This window comes from Myotis myotis, unplaced genomic scaffold (assembly GCF_014108235.1).
Source record: "Myotis myotis isolate mMyoMyo1 unplaced genomic scaffold, mMyoMyo1.p scaffold_m19_p_5, whole genome shotgun sequence".
Lineage (NCBI taxonomy): Eukaryota > Metazoa > Chordata > Mammalia > Chiroptera > Vespertilionidae > Myotis > Myotis myotis.
In genome coordinates this window covers 21965931-21972548 of record NW_023416357.1, presented here as the reverse complement: position 1 = coordinate 21972548, position 6618 = coordinate 21965931, and positions in this window count along the sequence as shown.

Here is a 6618-nt window from a genome sequence, read left to right as displayed (position 1 = left end):
TTTTAAAGTAAATATATTATCACTCTTAAGAATTTATGTTGAGAAATAAAAATGCTAATATGGTAAGTGCTTTTTGTAACCTGTATGGTTCTGTGTACAAGTTATTATTTATATATCTGATTCTTCATCTAAAAGTAAAGTGTTTTCAAAGATATTTTAATAGGTATGTTTCTTCTTGGAAACTTTTAAAGTACAATGAAAATGATGCAGCAAAATTATAGCAAAAAGACTAATAAAATCTTGCTTGATGGATTTTATGTTTGTTTTATATACATAACATCTTAAAACTACTCCAAATAGTTATCACTTTTACTAAAAATAAAAGAAATGGGCTATAAATTACAACTGGTATACAGGTTTTTATATTGTGAAGAATATGTTTTTTTAAGAAAAGTTTAGAAGGAATATATTTAAAACTAAATACTTTGTGTTGCAAATAATTGTAAGAAGTTTAGTAGAGCTTCTTTATGTAACCTAATGCCGGAAGCCGGTCCATCCTTGCTGCTTGACACAGTCGCTGCAGGAAAGAAACATCTGCACAGCATATGTTTCAAGGGACCTGGCGTATATAGCATACTGTTCTTAATATGTTTGCTCCCCTTAGCGCTGTGTGTTTTAACCAAGGTCACCTCTCCAAGAAAGGTTGTTTCCCCAGGTAGGAATTTTTCCCTGAAGTCAGGGAGGGGATGCCTCTCCTAGAAAGGTTGTTTCCCCAGGTAGGAATTTTTCCCTGAAGTCAGGGAGGGGATGAAACTCCTTAACTAAGTGCCAGGCGGGTAGTTAATCACTACAAACAGTCATGCTTAAGCTACATAATCTTTACTCCCTGGAATGGAGATAAGAAACGCCCTAACCTTTGTAATAGAAATTGACAGGATTAAAATCAACTGGTATAAATACGGATGTAACAAGACAATAAACAGCAGAACTTCGCTGGAGATCCAGACCAGAACTTGGCTGGAGATCCTGGCTGGAGATCCTGGCTAGGCTGCTGATCAACTGAACACTGTCTCCGTGTCCTTCCTTCTTCGCCGACTCCATCCACACCTTTGGGGACCCCTGGACCCGCTGGGGTTGGACTCCGGCAACCTAACATCTTGGATGCCCACCTTCTGCTTTCCTCACTAGAAACTGGAGGTGGAAGGTTTGATTCACTTTCCTACAATGTCATTGTGAGAATGAAACCAGACACAACCAGTTATCTGGATTTGCAATCCAGCTGTGCCACTCATTACCTGTATGTTCTGGGGTGAATTATTTTACTTCTCTGGGTCTCAATTTTCTTATGTATAAAATGGGGATATTCTTAAAAAAAAAAAAAAAAGAACTAATACAGAGCTTTTATGTATGAGCAGCAAGGTTGTGAGCTAGCATGAATGTGTTGTCCTCTTCTGTACTTTCCATACTTTCTATAATGAGGTGATTACTTTCACAATCTTCAAAACAGCTGAGAAGCACAATGCATCCTGACCCATTTAAAATGGATTCCTTGGTTTCCTTTTCCCATATTACTGCAGGAACTTCCTAGTGGCCTCCCTGCTCTAGCCCTTTGCCCGCTAAAGTCTCTTTCCAACACACAGGACAGTGTGACCACAAATGTAGGTATAATAAGGCCCTGAGGAGCACAAGGTCTCAGTACAGTGGTGGACAGGCATCCAAGCAGGGGCTTCCACTGAGCAATTCTGGGCTGGGCATTTGCCTTGGTTTTGACTGCTCTTCTTGTCAGTTTTATTTCCAAAAAACTGATTGTCTTTATTTTGTTCAATATAGGAAGCACTTTCCTTTGGTCCACTGCAACCTGTAAGCTCTGCAGACTTTTTATTTTTTTTTAATTTCTTTATTGATTAAGGTATTACATATGTGTCCTTATCCCCCTATTGCCCCTTTACCCCCCACTCATGCCCTCACCCCCATGGTGTCTGTGTCCAATGGTTAGGCTTATATGCATGCATACAAGTCCTTTGGTTGATCTGTCCCCCTTACCCCCACCCTCCCCTACCTTCCCTCTGAGGTTTGATGGTCTGATCGATGCTTCTCTGTCTCTGGATCTGTTTTTGTTCATCAGTTTATGCTGTTCATTATATTCCACAAATGAGTGAGATCATGTGAAAAAACTATGGTACATCTACACAATGGAATACTATGCCGTGGTAAAAAAAAAAAAAAAAAAAAAGGAGTTCTTACCATTTGCAATAGCATGCATGAAACTGGAGAGCATTATGCTCTGCAGACTTTTGAAGTTTATTGTGGCATGGAGCAAGAAGGGATGTCTTCTCCCATTTCTGTGCAACTTGGTTGGCTTCTTCGCTCTTCTGCTCATAACTCTTTTGAGAATTCAGCAATGTCACCTCATAAAATCCTTGAATATATGTCTGAAGGCCCATCTTTTGCAACTGTGGCACAGAGGATATATCCCTTGATCACTTGACTCTGGTGGTCAGTGTATCTTGCATTTGCAGGTTCAACATGACTGTCAAAATAGGGAAATTCTTAATATGTACTTGGTAAAGTTGTTATGAGAACTGAAAGAGGTAAGTAAGCCCATCCATTTCTTGGAACACAATAAGCTCCATATGTGTTAACTTGTTATTTTTGTCTATAAGCTATAATTTGATTATTGCTGGCAAATACTTTGAGATAACTTTCTTTTCCTTTTTTACTGGTCCCTACATTTTATTTATTTATTTACTTATTTATTTATTGACTTTAAATATGTTTTTCAATTACAGTTGACATAAAATATTATATTACTTTCAGTTGTACAATCCAGTGTCTTAAACCCAAATGGATCTTAGACATTTGCTTATAATGTCTGCACCCCATCAATAACTGTTCCTTTTGAAAATCTACTGAAATGAACTACACATTTACAAAATTCATCAGGGTGTGGAGTCAATTCTCACACTTATTTCAAATGATTTAAAACTTTCATTCTTTTTCCTCCAATGCTTTTTTTAAGGTTCTGTCAGCCATTAGTCAATAAACCTGTAATCTGCTTTATAGTACAAAATATAGTGATAACTATGTATGAATGAAAGAATGGTAGATTAAAGAGGAATCTCTTTAAATATTTTAATATAGGAAACATGTAAAAGTAAGGCATAAAATAGTGTATCAATTTAAACTAATGTATACTACAAGCTTATGTAGTTGTTTGTGAATCATAACTATTATATATATAATAAAGGCCCAATGCACAAAGATTCATGCAAGAATAGGCCTTCCTTCTCCTGACTGCCGGCACTGCCTTCATTCCGGCCCCAAGCCACCTTTCCACCTTCACATGCTGTCCAGAGGCCCAGAGAGGCCGGGGCGGGGCGGAACACCTGCATCATCACCATGGAGATGACGCAAGCATCCGGCCCGACTGCCGCCATCTTTATCACATCAATTTGCATATTCCCTCCTTATTGGCTGTGGGCGTCACCATCTTTGTTGTGAAGTGACGGTCAATTTGCATATTCCATCTTTATTAGATAGGATATATAGCTTTATAAAACTTTATATCTCTAAACTTTTAAAAAAAACTGTAACTCAAATTATTTACACTTTATTTATATGCTTACTGTAAAATAACTATATAAAAATTGTAATTTTGGCAAAATATCACTTGCTTCTAAAACAGAGTGTGTGAGTAATTTATTGCTATGTATCTCACCATCCCAACATTGTAACAAGTACTTAGTTTACTCACAGTTCTATGACTCAAATATATTGGCTGCTCTGTGCTCAGATTAGTGGTTCTTTTGCTGCTCTTGGCCTGATACATCCTTGAAGTTAACTTCATTATGGTCATCTAAGATTGCCTCATCCTCATGCCTAGTGTCTGGTCATTTTTTGCCCTCAGCTTCATTGGCCTATAATCAATATATAACACTGTTTAAGTGTAAGGTGTTCAACATGTTGATTTGTTACACATATCTTGCAAAATGATTTAGCACATTGAGGCAGTTAACACCTCCATCACATCACACGATTACCATACTTTTCCCATGGTAAGAACATTTCATAAGATTAACCATTTTTTCCCTGTGGTGAGAACATTTAAGGTCTACTCTCTTATCAACTTTGAAATATATACTAGAGTACTAGAGGCCCGGTGCATAAAATTCGTGAACTGGGGGGTGGAGGTCCCTCAGCCCAGCCTGCCCCCTCTCACAGTCCAGGAGCCTGCAGTGGATGTCCTACTAACGGCTTAGGCCTGCTCCCCATGGAGAGCGGGCCTAAGACACAGTCTAGCAGCAGAAGCTCGGAGCAGTTGCTTTGTGTGTGTGTGTGTGTGTGTGTGTGTGTGTCTGCTGGGGGCCTTCCCCCAGCCACACTGCAGAGGCTTGGAGCAGGCGCTCCTCTGTGTTGATCTCTCAGGCTCCTGGCAATGTCTGCATGTTGTTCTCTCCCTTGAGCAGCGGCCAGGGTGGGCTGGAAGCTTGGTTTCCTCCATTGCCGGGGGCAACCCAAGCCTCCAGCTCCGTGGCTGCCGCCATCTTTGTTGGGTTAATTTGAATACTCTCCCTGATTGGCTGGTAGGTGTAGCAGAGTGACACCAATTTGCATGTTTCTCTTTTATTAGTGTAGATTTTTAACTATAGTCACAATGCTGTGCATTAAAATCCCTAGAACTTATTCATCTTCTAACTGGATGCCTCGCTTTTAAAAGCATCTTCCCATTTGGCGCCCCCACAGCCCCTCAAGACCACCATTCTACTCTCAGTTTCTATAAGTTTTCCTTTTTTAGAACCCCCATGTAAATGATATCATACAGTAGTTGTCTATTTCTGTCTGATTTACTTCACTTAACATAATGCTTCAAAGTCCATTCATGCTGTTGTTAATGGCAAGATTTCTTTCTTTCTCATAACTGAATAATATTCCATAGAACCCTTTAATGACCCTCTCTTCCTGTTTTTTCATGTGATCTCTCATCCTAACAGAGACTATGCAAGACTTCTTTCAACAGCCTTCTCAGGGGTTATGGGGCAAATTGGTGAGAACCAATGAGACAAGGCATCTTCAGGACTATTCTTAGAACTACTACATCAATCATGTGGATTCTATTAGTCAAAGTGAGTCATAATGTAAGCAAAGATTCAAGGTAGGAGAGAAATAGATCTTATTTATCTAGAGTAAAAACATCAAAGTCATACTTCAAAGGGTGTGCATACAAGGGCAGAACAAAATTAGGGACATTTGTGCAATGCACTGAATGATATATATCTTGAACTAATAATATTAGAGTACCCACTAAATAAAAAATAAAACCCTATGCACCCAAACTGACATGATTATTTTTTAAAAAATGTTATATCCACTAACATAACTTGGTCTTAAAATCCTTTTATATAATTTTAATTCAAAATTAATTCATAAATTACATATAAAAAAATTAGAAACCTACAATTCTAATTAAATACTTTATTTTAATGTAATTAATATTATTTTCTTGCAGGGTTCAGTTATCTAATCTGGTTTTAATGGAAAAATGTGCATTTATATTTGCTATATGTGCTTGCTGTTGACTGGATTCCTTTTTATTTTGAGTCTGATTAACCATATTAATCGAGTCTTATTGTAGAATAATGAATACTCCCATTTTAATGAGCAACTGTAACCAATTATTTGCTAAGCTTTGAAGGGGGAATCTATTTAATATCCAGAATGCTGCACCCAAGGGAAAATATATTGTTCTATGAACATTTCCTCATGGAATATTTTCATGGGCATATTTTTTTTGTTGTTCTGCAAATGTCACCTATGCAACAATTTGCTTTTTGGTGAAAGGTTTTCAATTCCTGACTCAGATGACTCAGGTTAGTTTGTTTCCATCACTTTGTTCTAATGATGGGCTTATTATCTAGGGATACTCATCACATGTCTTCTTCCCCATGTTACAGGCATGGTCTGGTAAATCGATTTGGCCTAAGTAGGGTCAGACTACTTATCTGAATAGAAATATCGACATGTTGGCATCTAATTTAAAAGTCAAAACTATTTAACTTTCTGATGTAACATAGTATCTATCTCTGGATGAGCAATATTCACTCCAAAAATATATTCTGAATTCTCACTCTCTCTTCCCACCCCCTCATGTGATATGTCTGCCTTCACAATAGAAAACAGGAACAAAGCTTGCATTTGAAAAACAGCAGGAATAGAGACTCATTTGTTGTTGCACACAGATTTCTGTCAAGCAAACAAAAAGGCTGCTAACCTCCTCTGGCGGACAGTGACGCCTCCATCTGAACGCTATGGTTGTGCTTTGAAACTCTCACAGTCAGATTATTCACCACAGAACAGCAGTCTGACAAGTGCGTGTGCTTAATGTAATTTATCTACACAAAAGGCTAAAAATTCTCCCAAGCAGTCTCTGATAAACAGTATCTCTTCTCACTAATATTCCAATTATCTGGTTTATGGTTTAATGGAAAATATTTCTTCCAAGAAAGCAATGCTGTTTGTATGCTACCGGTATTCAGAAATGTCTACAAAATTAAAATATAATTAATGTAATGATTATGTAGAAAATAATCCATGTAGCCTATAAATCAACTCAATTTAAAAGTAGTACTACTTTTAGTCTTACAGATTTTGATAGAGCACATGATAATGAAATTTGAGGCT